Source organism: Dromiciops gliroides, chromosome 4 (genome assembly GCF_019393635.1).
Source record: "Dromiciops gliroides isolate mDroGli1 chromosome 4, mDroGli1.pri, whole genome shotgun sequence".
Lineage (NCBI taxonomy): Eukaryota > Metazoa > Chordata > Mammalia > Microbiotheria > Microbiotheriidae > Dromiciops > Dromiciops gliroides.
The window spans coordinates 436,936,068-436,957,116 of NC_057864.1; positions in this window are offsets into that span (position 1 = coordinate 436,936,068).

Sequence of the window (21,049 nt, forward strand, 5' to 3'; positions counted from 1 at the left end):
TGAGGGGGAGTGGGGCAGTAAGGGCCTTCTGGAAGTCCAACACCAGATGGTGCTGAGACCCTAGAAGAAATATCCTTCTGAGAGAGGTCTTAACCATGAAGTAGTGGAAGGGTCAGTGAGCATCTCCTGGACAGAGCTAAAACAAAGGGACTTTGGAAGGTTGTAGGAGAAGAACCCAAGAGGGCAGTGCCAATGCAGACTTAGGAAGACAAAGTTTGGGCGGAGGAAGAAAGGCACACTATAATACTCTTGCCAGGTCTAGGGTAGAGAAGGGATTGGAGTAGAGTTAGTAATCAAGATGGGAAAAGAACAGGACCCAACAAGAACATTCTTTTGGGAAAGGGAACAGAAGCCACAAGTTATTTGTAGGGCAGTGAAGGGTTTGGAGATGATACAGAAAAGACTGGGAGAAGAGGAGTAGTAGGGTAAGCAAAGGGAGCGAAGGGAGTTCTGTTCAGCTTAGTCAGGAAACTCGGGAAGAGCTGTTGTTTGGCAAAGGGTATTGGGAGTCCCTGGCCTCATGCCTCCAGGCAGAGAGGTTAATCTAACCCCTAGACCACCATCGGCCAGAAGTAGGAATGGTGAATCAGAGGGGACAGGGAGAATTCTGAGGTTAACCTCACAAAAGACTGACGTGCCCTGGAGGGAAGACATCCGGCACAAGGAAGACTGGGGTCAGGGCCTGGGCATTATGGGATGATTGGGAAACAAAGAGAAAGACCTAGGAGTGGGGTTGGTGAAATGAGAAATCAATCAATCAAAAAAAAAAAAAGCATTTCTAAGCACCTCCTGTGTTCTAGACACTGATAAGCATTGGAAATATACTGAGAGGAAAGGTAATTACTTCTTGGATACTAAAATACAACAGTACAACTCCCCCCCAAAATGTAGCTAGGATCCTTAAAGGGTTGTAAAGGACAGAATAGTATAGGGGGTGGCATATCCTCAGGAATATGCCTCAGAAAGAAGACATATCTTTTCCTGGTATGGTCATTTATAGAACAAGGGTTTGTTTGAAGGGGCAGAATTCAGCTTCCTTCTTTCCTTCCCAGGCTTCTGGAAGGTGGGAATGACTAATCTCTGTCACCCTGAGCATTGGGCATTGTATTACTTCCATGACAGGATGTAAAGCAAGCACCTTTGCCAGGTGACCACTGGTCTGGGAATCTTCGTTACAAACTTTCTAAGTCAAGAAGGAATGAAGCAATATCCCCAGGTCATTCTGAGAGAAGGACACACATGGCTTGGGTTACACTCAGTCCACACACATTCACTGCGCTTTGGATGTACCTGGCTGCCATCATTGATCCTGGTGTCATGGAACTATTACCATGATGGAGTGTACCAAGTGCTACTTCAACTTCAGAGGAGTGGAAAGCATTCGGATAAGATATACAAACAAAGGATATATAAATGAATGAAAATGTGTCTCTAAGCTGTCAACGTTTTTTGGCATCATCCTTAGTTTTCCTGGCATGAGCTTCTGGATTAAACCATTGAGAATCTGTTTCTCATGCTACTGATCCAAGCTCCAATGGAGTCCTGCCTAGCCTCAAGGGAGCAGGGAAAATACCTGGCTAAGTATAGACCATGAGAAATCAGCAGACTCAGGAGAATACAGCAGTAGGTCTGGGGAAGAAGGTCAAGGGGTAGAGCTTCATGAGCATGAGGGCTCGGGAAGTGGACTTTGACATGTGAGAGAAGGGGTATCAAGTTTGAGTAAGTCAAATGGAGATGCTACATTACAAGAAAACAGTAAAGAAGGAAGGAAGGAAGGAAGGAAGGAAGGAAGGAAGGAAGGAAGGAAGGAAGGAAGGAAGGAAGGAAGGAAGGAAGGAAGGAAGGAAGGAAGGGAGGGAGGGAGGAAGGGAGAAAGAAGAAGGGAGGCAGGGAAGGAGGAAGAAGGAAGGAAGGAAGGAAGGAAGGAAGGAAGGAAGGAAGGAAGGAAGGAAGGAAGGAAGGAAGGAAGGAGGGAGGAAGGGAGAAAGAAGAAGGGAGGCAGGGAAGGAAGGGAGGAGGCAGGGAAGGAAGGAAGGAAGGAAGGAAGGAAGGAAGGAAGGAAGGAAAGGAAGGAAGGAAGGAAGGAAGGAAGGGAGGCAGGGAAGGAAGGAAGGAAGGAAGGAAGGAAGGAAGGAAGGAAGGAAGGAAGGAAGGAAGGAAGGAAGGAAGGAAGGAAGGAAGGAAGGAAGGACAGGAAGGAAGGAAGGAAGGAAGGAAGGAAGGAAGGAAGGATCCTTTTGTTTTTCAGAAGGAGATAAACTGCAGGGAATTCCAGCTGGAATGCTAGTCTCCTCTTGTACCATGAGCACTTGTTAATGCAGGGAAGTCTGATTCTCTTATAATTTGGTGTAGTATGGTGGAATCAACAATGGACTTGGAGTCAGAGGAATGGAGGTCAAACTCTACTCCTGTGTGATCTGTGGCAATGCAATGGCTCCGGACTTAAGTGTCCTCATCTATAAATGAGGAATCTGGAAAAGATGGTCTCTAAAGTCCCTGTATCTCTAAATATATAATTTCCTGTGGGTATTGCCTCTTACATGCTGGTACCTAACTCAGGCCATCTTACTCCAAAGAGGTGTAGGACAAGGACCAGGAAAAGGTATTTATTACACATAAACATAACAACATTTGTAATAATAATAACAATGACATCTATCTAGTTTTGTTTTGGTTTTGGTTTTTTTTTAGTGAGGCAATGGGGTTAAGTGACTTGCCCAGGGTCACACAGCTAGTAAGTGTCAAGTGTCTGAGGCCAGATTTGAACTCAGGTCCTCCTGAATCCAGGCCAGTACTCTATCACTGTGCCCCCTAGCTGCCCTTCTATATAGTTCTTTATGGTTTAAAAAACACTTATAGATGAACAAAAAGTATTTATTAAGTACTTATATAAGCCATGAGCTGCACTTATGCTAGGGATAGAAACACAAAAGCAAGATATTCACTATGGGTGGGCAGCTAGGTGGCGCTACAGTGAATAAAGCACTGGCCCTGGATTCAGAAGGACTTGAGTTCAAATTTGACCTCAGATACTTGACATTTACTAACTGTGTGACACTGGACAAGTCACTTAACCTTCATTGCCCTGCAAAAACCAAAAACAACATTAATAAACAAAAAAGATATTAATTATCCTCAAGGAATATACCTTGCAGTTGGGGGGAAGTGTATACAAGAGCATGGTGGCCAGGGAAGGGCATTCAGGGAGTCAAAGGTGCTAGAGGAGAGTCATTACTAAGTCTTTTTCCCAGCTTGATTTGATTTACTGATCCTAGAAGACACTGGAAAGAAATGAGTGGTGGGCAGCAGAGGAGATGGCAGGGAGAGGCCGGTGGATGGGGGATGGGATGTGAGCTAATTAGCTAGCTAGCTTGAATGGCTAAGGGCTTAATAATACTTCCCATTGAGTCAACCATTCCGTTCATTTCAATGTGTTTTTTAAACTATAAAGAACAACATAAACATTCATGTGCAGCTGTGCTAGCTGAACCCCTAATCAGGACAGCACAACTCCAGCACAGTAGATGGAGAAAGAGCAGCTGTATTTGAGGAGGACTGGTTCAAAATACCAGTTTACTGCTTGTTAACCAAGGTGACTTAGGACCAATCCCCTAACCTCTCTGGATCTAGTTATTAAAGGAGAGGGTTGGAGAAATGACCAATAAGAAGCCCCTTCCAGTATTAGAACTGTGTTTTGAAAATGTCTCCTCCTCTGTGTCTCATTGGCCCATCTAATTGTCTGAAATCTTCACTATAAGACATGTGACAAACTTCGAAACTTGGATGATCTGGATTTCATCTAAGGAGCAGATCACAACACCTCTGGCCTCTCATCCTGTCTATGACCAGTAAATTCCTTACAAAGGATCTGCCCTATGTTCTTGAAGTCTTCCTTGGGTAAGTGATAGTCAAAAGTATGGTCATAGGACCTTGGGAGTCCCTGACATCCTTTCAGGGAGGTCCTCGAGGTCAAACAAACTATTTTCACAATACCTATTAAATACTGCTCCCTGGGGCAGCTAGGTTTGGTGCAGTAGATAGAGCACAGGCCCTGGATTCAGAAGGACCTGAGTACAAATCTAGCCTCAGACACTTGACCACTTACTAGCTGTGTGACCCTTGGCAGGTCACTTAACCCTCAATGCTCTGCCAAAAAAAAAAAATACTGCTTCCTCTTTCAACTACATATCCCTATGAGGCCAAATTTTCTTCATATATTTCAACCAAAACAATATATCATGACAGACTGAATGCAGAAACAGATATGAGAATCTTCTATTAATCCAGAAATTAAAGAGATTTGCAAAAAAATTTAAATGCCACTCCCAATATTTTTTGTTTGTTTTGGAGAATGTACTGATTTTCACAAAATATGTCATTTAGGCTACCATGTAATGACTTTATTATTATTTAAATGATAAATAAATATTTTAAATTCTATCTGTTTTAATTTCTATTGATGTCTTTTTTTTTGGGGGGGGGGTTGGGGCAATTGGAGTTAAGTGACCTTGTCCAGGGTCATACAGCTAGTGTCAAGTGTCTGAGACTAGATTTGAACTCAGGTCCTCCTGACTTCAAGGCTGGTGCTTTATCCACTGCGCCACCTAGCTGTCCCTGTTTTAATTTATAATATGCTAAACATTGATATCTATAATCAGTAGTATTCTGGATAGAAGCTGACTTGTACTGGCTCTCAAGGGCCAATTATTAAATTTTTCAGTGAAAATATATATCTCAGAAATCAGTAAATACTACAATCAGAGCTTGATTTATGTTTTGTGAATGTCAAGAATAAGAAAATTAAGATGTTAGTAAGGCAGATTAAACTTAAAAGCAGGCGGCAGCTAGATGGCGCAATGGATAGAGCACCGACCCTGGAGTCAGGAGTACCTGAGTTCAAATCCGGCCTCAGACACTTAACACTTACTGGCTGTGTGACCCTGGGCAAGTCACTTAACCCAATTGCCTCACCAAAAAAAAAACACTTAAAAGCATGTTGGTTATACACATATATACATGCATTTATATGTATATATATATATATACATATTGTTAACCTGGAAATTAAGGAAGCAATCAATATAGGGAGAAATAAGGTCTTTAATCGGGGCAGAGGAACTATAGCTCAGAGGACAAGGTTTTTAATGGGGTAACAGAACAAAAAGATTGCTCCAGAGTGACATATAGTTAATTAATGTAAATGAACCTTTGACAAAAGTAATTGAACAGCTCCTAATTTAAGTATAGGCGTTACTGACTCTGTATAGAAAACTACTTAATGCAGGTGGACCCTTTTTACATAATAACATAAAGTCCAGGGAGTAAGGTGGGGAACATTGGGAGGGGATAAGTTGCTTGGGGAAGGTCCATAAGTCCATCAAGAATCTGGAATGACAAAGACAGTCAGCCCCAGACAATTCACCTGCCTGGGAAAGAGGGGACTGGGTGGGGAATCAGTTCTCAATAAATTTTGTAGGTTCTCAACATATATGTATATGTGTGTATGTCTATATATATATATATATATATTATATATATATATATATATATGTGTGTGTGTGTGTGTGTGTGTGTGTGTGTGTGTGTATGTACGTATGTATATGTATGTATATGTATATGTGTGTGTATTTCCAAGTCTGATCTCTGTTGTTAAACATTTACCAACCCATGGATATAACCTCCAAAAGCAAACGTGCTTTGCAATCTTTGCAGCATCTCTTTGATGATAGTTTTTATGAGACTTAGAGCATACAAATTATCATCACTAATATTCTGTTGACTTCTTATGCCTATGGTGGGTTTCTCCATTGTCCTCTGGGTGACTGAAACTTTAATTCTTTGGAAACTAAGGTATTCCATGCTTCCATTAACATATATTATCCCCAGAATGATGAAGTTAAAAAGATGGGCTTGCCATTGATGGGGAATAGCTAAACAAACATGCACTATGGTACATAAACATTATGGAATATTATTGCACCATCTGAACAATCAATATGAAGATTTATTATAAACTAATCTAGAGTGAACCCAGGAAATAACATACATCATGACTACAACAATTTAAGTTTAAAAGGAAGAAGAAAGAAAGAAAGAAAGAAAGAAAGAAAGAAAGAAAGAAAGAAAAAAGAAAGAAATAAAGAAAGAAAAAGAAAGAAAGAAAGAAAGAAAGAAAAGATCCAACACTGAATTCTGTGTAATGAAAAATTTGGCCCCAGAAAGATTTAAGAAAATGTATTTATGGGGCAGCTAGGTGGCACAGTGGAGAAAAGAAATACTATGGTGAATAAAGCACCAGCCCTGGATTCAGGAGTACCTGAGTTTCAAATCTGGCCTCAGACTCTTAATATTACTAGCTATGTGACCCTGGGCAAGTCACTTAACCCCAAATGCCTCACTAAAAAAAAAAAAGAAAGATAATGTATTTACTTCCTTTTCCTTTTTCCAGAGGTAAGGGACTAGAAGTGTGGAATATTACATGTAATGTCAGAAACAGTTGATGTTTAGATTGGTTTTTATTAAACTACTTTGCTGTTCTTTCATTTAATTAAAATTTTATATTTTTTATCTAAACATCAAATAAAATGAGTGTTTACATGAATAAAGTAGAACAGAAAGACTCTGAATTTCTCTGATACATGCCTTGCTTTTTCCTTTGAAGTGTATAAGTTTTTTTAAAGTGTTATTTATGAATTCAATGAATTTTTTGCTTTCTAATCTCTTTTTTTATTTTCAGAATTTCAAATTTGTTATTTAGTTAGGTGATTTTCATTTGTTTTTTTTTTAAGATGTTTTAAAATTTTGTGTCCAATTCATCAATCTGTTACTTCTCTCTTTTGTGATGAAAATACTTAGATATTTGTCCAGTTTAGATGTCTACCTTTCCTCCTAAGAACAGCTTTAAATGCATCTCAATAGTTTGGGTATGTTGTATCATTTCTTTCATTTATTTTTTCTACGATCTGGTCTTTGACCCACCAATTTTTTAGATTAAATTATTTAGTTTTAAATTAATTTGTAATCCTTTCTTCAAAGGCCTTTTTTTTAGTAGAATTTTACTGTGTTATGATTGGCAAAGGATGTGTTTAATATTTCTGGTTTTTTGGGGGGGTGGCATTTGTTTGTGAGGTTTTAATGTCTGAATAAAGTACATGGTCAATTTTTATAAAGATAAAAAAAAGAAGGGGCAACTAGGTGGCACAGTGGAATAAACATTGGCCCTAGATTCAAGAGGACCAGAGTTCAAATCCAGCCTCAGACCTGACACTTACTAGCGTGTGACCCTGGGCAAGTCACTTAACCCCAATTGTCTCATCAAAAAAAACAAAACAAAACCTTTTCTAAACTTCTATTCAGGGCCTTAAATTTTTTCTTGTTTATCTTACTGTTAGACTTTTCCAGTCATTGAGGCACCCCACTACCATAGTTTTACAGTCGTACTTCTCTCTAGAATCCTTTTAAATTTTCCTACAAGTATTTAAATGTTATGGCATTCAAGCCTTCATCCTTTCGTGGGGAAAGGGATCTCTAGTATATTAAGGAGGGATGTCTCTTTTCTTACATCTCTCACCCCTTGCTCCCCTCTCAGGGAAGGTTTGAACTGTAGGGAAGAACAAAGCTAATTTTTTAAATCTACGACTTGAGGGAAGGGATACAGGAAAATTTGGACCTATTGAGAACTCAGTGGAATCCCAGATGTTCTAATTCGGGAGAAAGGGAGGGAAGAATGGTGTTTATCTGTCTCTGTTTCCTTTCTTCCTAAAATAAAAGGAATATCATTTCTGGGGGGAAAAATTAAAAAATAAAAATAAACACATGTTATGGCATTTGGTGTATATATACATGTATACATGCATACATGCACGTATATATGTAGTAATATATATATGTTAAGTATGATATTTATTCATTATCTATAGGACTTTTAAGTGTAATATAGTTCTTCTGTTCATCTCTAAATCATGTCCAGTTTTACTTTTGCCTTGTCTGAAATCATGACTGCTACCCTTGCCCTTTTTTGATTGATCATATCAAACAAGATGAACTTAAAGTACAATTTTTAAAAATAGGAGCTTTTTGTTTCATTCAGAAACTTGAGGTTATTCCATGGCTCCAATTAATTTGTAATCCTTTCTTCAAAGCCTTTTCATTGAATTCTTCTTTAATTCCAAAAGGCAATCCAATCTGATTCTTCTTCCTGTTCAGTTCTGGAACTAGAATATTATCTATCTTTCATGTCATGATTTATGCAGTGACAGACCAGCTCAATAGGCTGTCCTTCAAACTAGTATCATAGCTTGGACAAGTCAAGTCAATAAGTATTTCTTAAGCAAGTGCTATTTGCCAAGTACTGTGCTTAGCACAGGAGATCAAAGAAAGCAAAAACGAAACAAAACTGTCTCTACTCTCAGAGAAGTCACAGTCTAATGGAGGAGAAAACATCCAAACAATTACATACAAATAAGATATATAATAAGATAAAATGGAGATAATCACAAAGAGAAGGTACTAGCATTGAGTAACAATAGATATTCTTAATCACTTGGTTTTTCCTACTTACATGATTAAGAAAAATATTTTTATGTGTGATGGTGACTCTGATTATGAGCTTCTTCAATATTCCAGTACTTAATGGAATTAGGATATCATCTATAAACAAGAGTATATGGAAGGCTTACTATCTATAAGGAATCTCTATTCCATTATTACTCTGTGTTCATCAACCCCATCATGGTTGCAAGTACTTTTGGCCAGCTTTATCTTATGCTACTTTGATATTAATAATCAGAGGAGCATTCAAAAAAGTTATTTTCATTTTGCCACCTTTTCAAGGTAATATACATCCTTTTTAACACACAAAGCAGTCATCTTATTGGAGGATAACCTATGGGATAGTTTTTTTGCCCTACTCTGTCACAATTTGAGGGGGGGGGTGGTAATTAACAAACATTAAGCACTGAGAGCTCTTGTATTCTCTACTATCTTTTCAGTCAATTGTGTAATTGTAAAGAAGTAGTTTATGGTAGAAGATGACTTACGAAAAGCCTTCCTATTCTATTTCATAATATCTCTAGGATATCTTCTATATGTTTGTAGATTATTCTCACAAAGTTTTTGGAGAGATAAGAAAGTGGGTTCATAGGTGGATAATTATTGTTTTCCTCTAAACTGCCTTTCCCCCCTGTGGTAATAATGATTGCTATGGTTTTTTCCCAATATTCATATCTTCCTTTCAGATATCTTGAGAATTAAGAGACATCGTCCATGTAATAACCTACATTTTATGGGCAACAGCCAAATTTCTGGCACTAAAAACATTCTTAAAAAAAAAAATGGGGGGGGGGAGGCAATTGGGGTGATTTGCCAGGGTCACACAGCTAGTAAGTGTCAAGTGTCTGAGGCTGGATTTAAACTCAGGTCCTCCTGAATCCAGGGCCAGTTCTCTATCCACTGCACCCCCAGCTGTCCCTAAAAACATTCTTATGATTTATAAAAGTCATATTAAAAGTGTCCCCAGGGGCAGCTAGATGGCTCAGTGGTTTAAAGCGCTGGCCCTGGATCAGGAGGGACCTGAGTTCAAATCCAGCCTCAGACACTTGACACTTACTAGCTGTTATGACTCTGGCGCCGCAAGTACTTAACCCCAATTGCCACCACTAAAAAAGAAAAAAAAAAGAAAAAAAGTGTCCCTGGTAATAGTCTCTTATCTATTTAATCTTAGGTACCCATCTACATGATCCTATCCCTTTTTCCTAGGTTTTAGTGTGGTCTAAGTTTTATGGGTTAGGAGAGAATCAGGTTTGGACAAAATTTTTGTGACCCCTGTGCTTTTCCAGATGTGACTATGACTAAGTTTCTACCCTTCCCTCACCTTAGTCTTGACTATAGCAGCCTAGACAATGTTTGAAATATAGGAAAATGAATCTGAGAAACTATAAGCTAGAATTTATCCTCCTTCCCACAATCATGTGATCACCATGTTGCTAGGGCAACGCGAATTCAAAGGATAGAAATAAACACAACATAGCTTTAATGTTCAGTTGGTTCTTTAGTTCATGGGTCAAAGAATCATAGATATAACCTCTGGAAGGGACCCAAAAGTCATTCTTGGCCAGATCATAACTGGACGGGAATCTTCAACACAACATTCCCCAAAACTGGTCATCCCGGCTCCAATAAATGACCTTCAGTGGGAGGAAAACCCACTACCTTTCGATGAAGCCCATGCTTCCTTGTTTTTGAATTGTTCTAATTGTTAGCGTTATGGTCCCTTACATGGACCTAAAAACCTGTATCTTTTGGGAATTAATCTATCACTCTGAGTTTTGCCCTTAGCCCAGAAGAAACAAGTACAGCCCCTCATCTATTGGATAGACACCAGATGCTTGAAAACAGGTATTAAGGTTCTCATCAACCTTTTCTCATTTAGGCTAAAACATCCCTGATTCCTTCAACTTATCTTCAAATGGCTTGGTTTTCAATTCCCTCACCATCCTGTCTGTCTTCCTCTGGCTAAGCTCCAGCTTATCAATACTCTATTTAATTGGCTCTGTGGTTTTATTGATTTGGATATTTCCTAGATCACAATTCATCCATGCCTGCCCATCCTGGATAATTGTCCATGTCCTCCCACAAGCTCACCATAGAGGGTCCACTGAGCATGCTGAAGGCTTTCCTTACTTTCTCTTGATATCACAAGAATACTGGTAGACAACTCTGAATGTTCACTGTCAACCCTAACCTTTGTCATGTGTCCAACCCATTTTTTTCTTTGTATCATAGTTCTCTTGGATTCTTGCTTTTTGAACTTCCTCAATAATTATATGTTGAGGGGGCAGCTAGGTGGCACAGTAGATAAAGCACTGCCCTAGATTCAGGAGGACCTGAGTTCAAATCTGGCCTCAGTCACTTGACACTTACTAGTTGTGTGACCCTGGGCGAAGTCACTTAACTCATTGCCTATCCAAATAATAATAATAATTATATGTTGAGGTTTGCTAATAACCCACTATTGTCTTTCTATTCCCTCTCATATTGTGTATTGTATATATACACACACATACTTATGTGTGTGTTCAATTTAACATATATGCAATATATATATACATATATATTATATATGTATATCCAGTATATAAAACATTCAATTCTCATATATATGTATGTTTATATGTGTGTGTGTATATATATATATATTATATTTATATATCAATTCTTTAGAGACAGTTGTGCTCGATATCTTACATCCCATGTAACAACAATTCAAAGAAGATTGTACCTGGGAGCATGCTTAGGGTCATTAAAGAAGCATTGGCATTTCCTGGAGATGTTTCGACTGGTTCACCTTTGTTCCTTATTTAATTACAGATCTAATTTGCCCATTTGTACTATCTGTTCTAGATAGGTGTGTGTTTGTATACTTATGAACAAGCTTTATAGATTGTCCTTTCTGTGGCATGTCATAATCTGAGTAGTAGACATTCTTCATCCACTTGATTTTTCCTATATGGATGGTCAAGTCCAACTCTTTTTAGGGGGATTATTGTTCTCTTCCAAGAGGTTCTGAAATGTTCTGGGGCATTATGCAATCAGCATAATTTTATGTGTAAACTGGAACATATGGAAGACTTCACCATCCATAGGGAATCCCTCTTCAATTTGGACTCTATGCTAGAACTCCTCCATTATGGTGATATACACCTTTATGGATCATACTTCTCCCTATTTTATGTCTCACCAAATGTTTATGTTCATAAGGTTATTAAACAGGACTGGGAAAGGATTATTATCTATTAGTGCTCTTCCTCTCTTATACACACACACAAACAGACAGAGAGAGACATAGGTAGTTTTCTGCTGAAAAGTAATAAAGCTGTCCCAGGGACTTGGCCTGCAGGGCTAAGATTTTCATTCTATGTTTTCCTTGATGCAACTTTCTGGCTGGTATGTTGGTGTGGCTTCCTGATCACATTAAGCACATAAAAAGGTCCACCCCACAGGGAGCTGGGGCTTTTCAGACCTGAGATGTCTCCAGACATAGGAATTATACATTGTGCCCAGTTTGAACAGATGTGCTCCATATGGAGGTGAGGCAAGCCATATCTACCAAGCTAAAGTGCTGAAGTGCATTTGTCAAATATCCTTCTAGGTATGGCCAAGTAAATCTACTTTTGTTAACTAGTGACTGGCCTACAAGTACATCAAACCTAAGAGTAGCAGCCGCCACTACAAGGTTACTTCTGTTATATCTTTCAAGCAATCTTGAGTGATTTGATGTATGTGTCAGAGACAGCTTGTCATGAAGGGTCCAGATTTAGTACTTGCATTCATAGAGAAGGCAGTTGAGTTCTAAGACTCAGAAAAGAATCTCCAGTGGGTTTAATTGTGGGAGACGTCTCTTCACCTTTACCCCTAGCCCTATGCCTTTTTCTCACTACAGGAGGTCCCAAGGACAGAGAACCTATTGAATCTGGCTCATTTGTCTTCCAGAAGTTTGTTTCTGAAGAAGCAAAGATCCTCAGCTGTCCATAGACAGATTATTTCTCCCTAGTGATCACCTCTGTTATTTCAGTTGCATCCATATGTGAAGGGAATATCACAACTGATCTGATAATACAATTAATAAAAATTATAGCTAGTATTTATATAACATTCCAATGTTTGGAAAGCACTTCTACACACACATTTATTTGTGGGATATATACACGCTTACATGTTTATATTCATATTTGTAATTTGTTTTCATGTTTGTGTCATGTCCATGTCCATCTATCTGTCTATCTTTCCAGGCCATCCATCCATCTATCTATCTACTCTATCTATCTATCTATCTATCTATCTATCTATATCTATCCTATCTACAATCCTCATAACAATCCCGTGAGGTAGGTGCTATTATTATCCCCATTTTAAGATGATGAAACTGAGACTGAGAAATATTAAGTCATTTACTGAGGTTCATACAACTAATAAGAGTTTAAGGCAGGACTTCAAATTCATATCTTCCTAGCTGCAAGTCCAGTACTATACCCACTGGGCTGCCTTGCTGCCTCTTGCCTTGATTTTCCATGAAGCTGAAAATGATGAAACTCTCTGAAACTTCCAATCCTACCTCTGCTGGAAAATTGGAAAATAATTATGGACCTAAATTATAGTTTAGCAGGATCTTATGGACTCAATAAATATTGTAATAAGCCTTGAGCCCCAAATGTTCTTTCTAAGGGTCATACCACAGGGGAAAATGAGGCCTCTCCTGAACCTGTCTGCTTCTCCCAAAAGTCTGACAGCTTGAGACTGTAGGAGGGCAAAAGTGTGGTCACCCCACAGCCCACCAAAAATTTCAATATGTTTGCAGAGTCTTAGGTAAGGGTAAATAAGCTTGCTGAGCTGAAACAGAGAGAAGAGTATCCATTTCCACTGCAGTATTTCCACGGAAACACTGCCTTTTTTCCTTCTCTGAGTTATTGTCCATTCCTGTGTGATTTCTGGGGCAATCAATCAACAAGCTTTTACTAAGCCCCCCACGGTATTGGGAAGGAAATAAACATTTATTAAGTACTTACTGTATGCTAGGCACTGTGTTACAGATACTACCCCCTTGATCCTCACAATGACCCGCATGAAGTTGGTTAAAATCTCATTTTATAGTCGAGGAGACTGAGACAGAGGTGAAGTCACTTGCCTGAGATCATACAGCTAGTAAGTATCTAGGGCCACATTTGACACTCAGTTATTGACTCCAAGCCAAGCACTCTATACACTATGGCCCCAACTAGCTGCCCGTGGGATACAAATACAAAAGAGAAACATCCCTTGACTTCAAGGAGCTGGATGTTTTAAAATCTAAATGTGTGGTCGCCCTTAAATAGAAGTTTTAGCACCAGTCTTTGGCATTAAGCATTTATTAAAGGGGCAGCTAGATGGCGCAGTGGATAGAGCACGCCCCTGGAGTCAGGAGGACCTGAGTTCAAATCCGGCCTCAGACACTTAACACTTACTAGCTGTGTGACCTGGGCAAGTCACTTAACCCCAACTGCCTCACTAAAAAACAAAAAACAAAACAAACAAACAAAAAAAGCATTTATTAAAGCATACCAGGTATTCACATGAAGTTCAGAAAGTTATGAAGAGGCCCTGTCTAGCCTAGAGTTCCAGCCTGGTCAGGTTCTTCCTCAAGTCTCCACCACGCGCTCCCTCACCATGAACTCCTCTCAGACTGAGTGTGGAAGCTTTTTATAGGCTGGAGCAGAGGCGGTCCTTACACACTGCTTCAAGCTGATTGGTTAGTGTCATCAAATCCATTGGTTCACTGGACTTGAAGGTGGTCTCGAGTTGAGTTCAAAAGTCCTTAGCTTCTGAGAATAATACCTCTTTAAGAGCCAGCCAGGTGTAGTTACAATCTAATTAACTTGGAAGTAGGCTAATCAGCAATCACTTAATTCAAATAGTTTAGATTAATCTCCAGGTGAGTCTGTGAGTATCTACCAAATCCATTATTTTCTCACAGAGCTCACTTCTAATAAGGACATAGGACATATATAGAAAACAGGTGGCCAGGAAAGGTGTTTTAAATCTAAGGAGTCAGAGAGATTGTAAGTAGAGACAAACTGAGACCTGGAAAGACCTTAATTTAAAAAGGCCATCCTGGGCCATCGACCGTCATCTTGACTTTTGTCTTGCTACTGGACCTCCAGTAACTCTGGAGGAGAGAGTGAGGCTGACTTTGCTAGTTCTGCCCGCACTTGAATCCAATTCACCTGCAAATCAAAACATCATGATGTCATTGGTCCTTTTCAGAACAAGGGGCAAACAGAACCACAGGGCTTGTAACAACTTCCCTGAAGCAAAGGTTAGTATTGATTTGATTACAGCTAAGTCTGGATTAGTATGAATAATGAATCCCCTTTCGAATGGTCTCATATTTGAATTCAAATTCACAATTTTCCACTGGGCCTGGACCCAATTACCACATTTACATGGAATAGTTTTAATTCAAATAAGTGGGACCACTTCATAGAATTTGGTTTTCACACTAACTGGCACCTAGCTATATTATTCCCAGAACAACATAGGGCAAAGGAAGGAAGGAAGGAAAAGGAAAGAAGTGTTATGGGGGGAATAGGGTACAGGTTGGGTTAAGGGTTGGGTTCTTAGGAATTCCTCTTTAAAGAATTATACCCTCTTGGGGGCAGCTAAGTGGCGCAGTGGATAGAACACCAGCCCTGGAGTCAGGAGTACCTAAGTTCAAATCTGGCCTCAGACACTTAACACTTACTAGCTGTGTGACCCTGGGCAAGTCATTTAACCCCAATTGCCTCGCTAAAAAAAAAATAATAATAATTTTACCCTCTTGCACACAAACGCAGTTAGAATAAGGTGGTAGTTTATTTAGGTGCAAGGGAAGGGAAGGGAGCAGGAAGGGAAACCATGAAAGAAATCCTTGGACTTCTCATGGGGAGATAGGCACAAAGCACGTGGCTGTGAGGTACCAATCTCCTCGAGCAGGAGACTGGCAGGTACTTTTATAGGGGACTGATGGGGGTGTGACCATCTGCCTGCGAAAAGTTCCTTTAGTGAGGGAGGACCATCAACCACCCATGGTGGCTAGAGGAATTGGGTGGCTGAGGATCTCTCAAGCCATCGCTCTCTTCAGGACACAAAGGCCTCAGCCACACCCAAATTTATCTCCCCAGGGGTAAGGGAGATCAGAATGAAGGGTGGAGATCCTGAAGCTAGCTCAGTCTGATTTGGTTCCACTTATCTCCCTAGGAGTATCCTCAATGTGCCCCAGAGAAGGAAGGAAGGGAAAGAAGGAATGAAGGAAGGGGCAGCTAGGTGGCACAGTAGATAGGTCCTGGAGTCAGGAGGACCTGAGTTCAAATCCAGCCTCAGATACTTGACACTTACTAGCTGTGTGACCCTGGGCAAGTCACTGAACCCCAATTGCCTCACCAAAAAAAAAAAAGGTAGAAGGAGGCACAATACTAAGCACTTTGCAAATATTATCACATTTGATCCTCACAACAACCCCGGGGGTAGATACTATTATTATCCCCATTTCACAGTTGAGGAAATGGAAGGTGGGGGACTGGGGAGAGGGAGTGGGGATTATGCAGGGCAGAAGGCATCCTATATGCTGGTGAATGGTTCAATGGGGTTGATTTAGGATCCAACTAGATATACATCAGGGGTTCTTTCCTTGGCATCTGTGAACTTGCACACAGCTAGTAAGTGTCAGGTGTTTGAGGTTGGATTTGAACTCATGTCCTCCTGAATCCAGGGCCGGTGCTCTATCCTCTGTGCCACCTAGCTGCCCACTCTGTGATCCATTTCTAAGAAAAATTCCCCCACCTTGTCTTTAAGATCCTGAATGTCCAGTGGGTCAGTGTGAGAAATGGGTAGTTGTCTCCTCTCAATGTGGATATAACAGTCAGTCATATTCCCCCTGACCTGTTTGTAGGACAAAGGTCTCAGATCCCCTCCTCCCCCTCAGGTTAGCAAGGTCACATGGTTCAAGGAGCCCTGGTCTCAATAAGGTCCGCTCCAGAGTCCATATAAGGAAGTATAAGGTCCACTCCTGAGTTATGCCCATACAAGGAAAAGGGGTGGGAATATTGCATTCTGATTAGCTAGTTTTTGCGCGTAGATTGTAACCCCACCAGTGATGAAAAGGGGGAAGGTCCATTTGTGTTAGGGACTAGGGTATAAAACAGGGCCTGCGAGCCCCCTTTCTGGGCACCCACTAGCTGCACACTAGGGTGCCTCCTTCTAATGAGAAGAAAATAAAACCTTTGTCACCTCACTGCTGAGTTCCTGAGAATTATTGAGAAGAGGATGGATTTTTCTCTCACAGTCAGCCACTCTTGGTAGGCTCATTTTAGACTTCTTGGATCTCAGCTAGGTTTCTACTCTATATTACTGTAGCTCTCATTTCCTCACAGGCATTATTTATAATGAAATATAATGCTGAACATAAAAATGTAAAAAATGGGATCAACTCAATGCAATGTTATAGCCCCAAGAGCCTGAAGGGACTTCAGAGTTCATGACCCTTGTTTTACCAGTAAGGAACCAGTAGTCCAAGACAGGTGAGACGACTTGAGACACAGGGAAGGGAGATTCAAACCCCAGGTCTCTCACTCAGAGACAATTCTCTTTTCAGTATAACACGTTTACTCAGAATTCAACTTCACCAACACTTTGAGGGCTTACTATGTTCCAGGAACCAAACCATTGATATCACAGACTGGTCACCTCTTTTCTTCACCCATTCTTTCCATGTCTATTAGGTACATAATAGACAAGGTGGGATTGTTGTGAGGATTGAGAGATATTTGGAAAGTGTTTAGCACAGTGCCTGACACAAGACACATGATGTACTCTGTGTACATAGATGTGTGCCCCTGTGTCACCCGTTCTTTCTTCATCTGTTATGTCTACTCTACGTAGGTCACATTTTTTCCTAACAAAATTTGTTTCATTTACAATAAAACAAACCTCTCTAGAATATCCTGGATTCACATGTCAAGCTTTGGTTGTTTCTGAAGACATCATAAAAGACCCATAAAAATGTTATTTGTTTGCAGGCCCTTTGAAGTTAGGGCTAAATTCTCAAGTCAGCTGGGAAGTTTTCATGGAAAGGGCTGGATCATTTGACTGAATGAATGGCTGTGTGTGTGTGTGTGTGTGTGTGTGTGTGTGTGTGTGTGTGTGAAGTTGACTGGCCATTTTAGTCACAAAATTATAGATTAAGATATGGGATCTTAGAGATCATCTAGTCCAACTTCATCATTTAACAAATGAGGAAATTGAAGCACAAGGCGCTTAAAGTGACTTGCATATGGGTGAGCAAGTGGCAGAGGGAAAATTTGAATCCAGGACCTGTGCCTCGAAATCCATCACTCTTTTCAGTGGATGACACCATCCAGATCCTCTTTCACCAAATCCACTTTCTATAGCACCTTGCTGCTGTTGACATGCTAAATCTGATTTGTCCCCCCCCAAAAAAGTCTGAAAATAGCACAATGAGTCTAAGAGTCTGAGAACACTGAACCATTTTTATGACCGTTGCCGGAAAGTTTAGGCCCTGTTGTGGGCCACATGCATCCCATACATCACTCCTAAATGTATTTCAAATTAGATTAAAAGATAATGGGGGGGGCAGCTATGTGACATAGTGGATAAAGCACCGGCCCTGGATTCAGGAGGACCTGAGTTCAAATCCGGCATCAGTCGCTTGACACTTACTAGCTATGTGACCCTGGGCAAGTCATTTAACCCTCATTGCCCCCCCCAAAAAAAAAAGATAATTGGGAAATATTTCACAAAACTAATTTTAAAATACAACAAAACCAGGGGGCAGCGAGGTGGTATAGTGGATAAGGCACCAGCCTTGGATTCAGGAGGACCTGAGTTCAAATTTGACCTCGGACACTTGACTAGCTGTGTGACCCTGGGCAACTCACTTAACCCCCATTGCCCTGCCAAAAAAAAAACCAAACCAAAAAAACAAAAAAATACAACAAAACCCAGATGATATATTTTAAAATTAAGTCAGTATTCTTCCGGGGCGGAGCCAAGATGGCGGAGGAAAGGCAGTGAGCTCCCAAACTCATGACATGATCACTCCAAAAAACATCTAAATAAGGTCATAGGAAAATGCCCGGAGCAGCAAAATTCACAGAAGAATGTGCTGAAATCATCTTCTAACCAAGAACGGCTTGGAAGGTCAGAAGGAGGGAGCTGCTGTGCTGATACAGGAGTCGAGCCCAACCCCACAGTCACCCTGACACAGATCCAGTCTCAGGAAGTCCTCACCAGAGAAGGAGACCCCCAGAGCCTCTGAATCAGCTGAAGCACCAGTGTCGTCTGGAACTAAGCTCACAGGCTGGGAGTGGACTGAGCCCTGGGCAGGGGAGAGACTAAAGGGGTCTATGCTGGTGCTAAGGCAGAACTTGGATTTTACACCCCTGCTGAGAACCAGGAGACAGGCTCAAGTAGCAGTGGCCCAGGTGGGGGAGGGGCACTGGCTCATCAGAGCTAACAACCACAACACACAAAGCTGGTTGATTGGCAAGTTGGTCCCGGGTCATCTAGGACCAGGAAACAGGCCGGGAGAGGGAAGAACCTGATTCTCCTTAAATGATACCACCTGGGACTTCTTAAGCTTGGGATAGTGCAGCCTGGAAACAGTGCCCCACTTTAAGGAGCTAAAAGTCTAGTAAAAGAAAGGCAAGATGAGCCGACAGAGAAAGGCGAAGACCATAGAAAGTTTCTTCATAACAAGGAAGACCAAGGGGCACCCTCAGAGGAAGATGTCAACATCAGGGCCCCTATATCTAAAGCTTCCAAGAAAAATACGAATTGGTCTCAGGCCATAGAGGTGCTCAAAAAGGACTTTGAAGATAAAATTAGAGAGGTAGAGGAAAAAATGGAAAGAGAAATAAGGGTGATGCAGGAAAGACATGAGAAAAAATCAACAGCTTGAAAAGTCAAATGGAAAAGGAGGTACAAAAGCTCTCTGATGAAAATAATTGCCTAAGAATTAGAATTGAACAAATGGAAGCCAGTGACTTTATGAGAAACCAAGACACAATAAAGCAAATCCAAATGTATAAAAAAATAGAGGGCAATGTGAAATATCTTCTGGGAAAAACTGCTGACCTGGAAAATAGGTCCAGGAGAGATCATTTGAAAATTATTGGTCTACCTGAAAACCATGATCAAGGAAAGAGCTTAGACACCATCTTCCAAGATATTCTCAGGGAAAATTGCCCTGAAATTCTAGAAGAAGCTAAAATCACCTCCAGAAAAGAGATCCCAAAAAGAAAACCCTAGGAATATTATCGCCAAATTCCAGAGCTCTCAGTCAAGGAGAAAATATTGCAAGCTACCAAAAAGAAAGAATTCAAGTACTGTGGAGCCCCAGTCAGGATAGCACAAGCTCTAGCAGCTTCTACATTAAAGGACCGGAGGGCATAGAATATAATAGGGCAAAGGAAATGGGATTACAACCAAGAATCACCTACCCAGCAAAACTCAGCATTATCTTTCAGCAGAAAAAATGGGACTTTAATGAAAAAGAAGACTTTCAGATATTTGTGATGAAAAGACCTGAACTGAATGGCAAATTTGACTTTCAAATACAAGACCCTAGGAACCATAAAAAAAAATTGGAGCTGGGGGACATACCTGGGGTCGTACAGTGGGTGACTGTCTTGTGTCTGAGGCCAGGTTTTGGCTGGGATCCCCCTGGGTCCAGGGGTGATGATTTGTCCACTGTGTCACTTACTAGATGATAACATCTTTAGAGTTAAATTGAGGGGTGAAGGGAATTCAGTGGGGGAGGGGAAGGGTAGAAGCAAAATCCTACATGAAAGTAACAGGAAAAGGTTTATGGAGTGGGGAAGAGATGGGAGGAGCAGGGCAGTATAAATTTTACACTCATCAGAAAAGGCTCAAAGATCCGTCAGAGCTGCCTCAAGGAGGGACTAATAGACACACCCAACTGGGTGGAGTAATCTATTTAATCTGGGCAGTAAATGAGCCTAACACTATTAAAATTGCTCAAAGGGGCAGCTAGGTGGCTCAGTGGATAAAGCACCGGCCCTGGATTCAGGAGTACCTGAGTTCAAATCCGGCCTCAGACACTTGACACTTACTAGCTGTGTGACCTGGGCAAGTCACTTAACCCATTGCCCTCAAAAAAAAAAAAAAAAAAAGAAAAATAAATTGTCTCAAAGACCTCAATCTCATTAGAATTGGCTCAAGGAGGGACTAATGTACACTATTGCACACACTCAATTGGGCAGAGTAATCTCTCTAACCCTGCAGGAAAATAGGAGGGGAAGGGATAAAGAGAGAGGGGCAAAAGAAGGAAGGGCAGAGTGGGGGAGGGGACAGACAAAGCAAATCCCTTTTGAAGAGTGATAGAATGAAAGAAGATGGACATAGAATAAATATCATGGGGAAGGGAATAGGATGGAAGGGAAACAGTTAACAATATAATCATGAAAAAGAGAAAAATAAAAATACAAAATACAAAAAATAT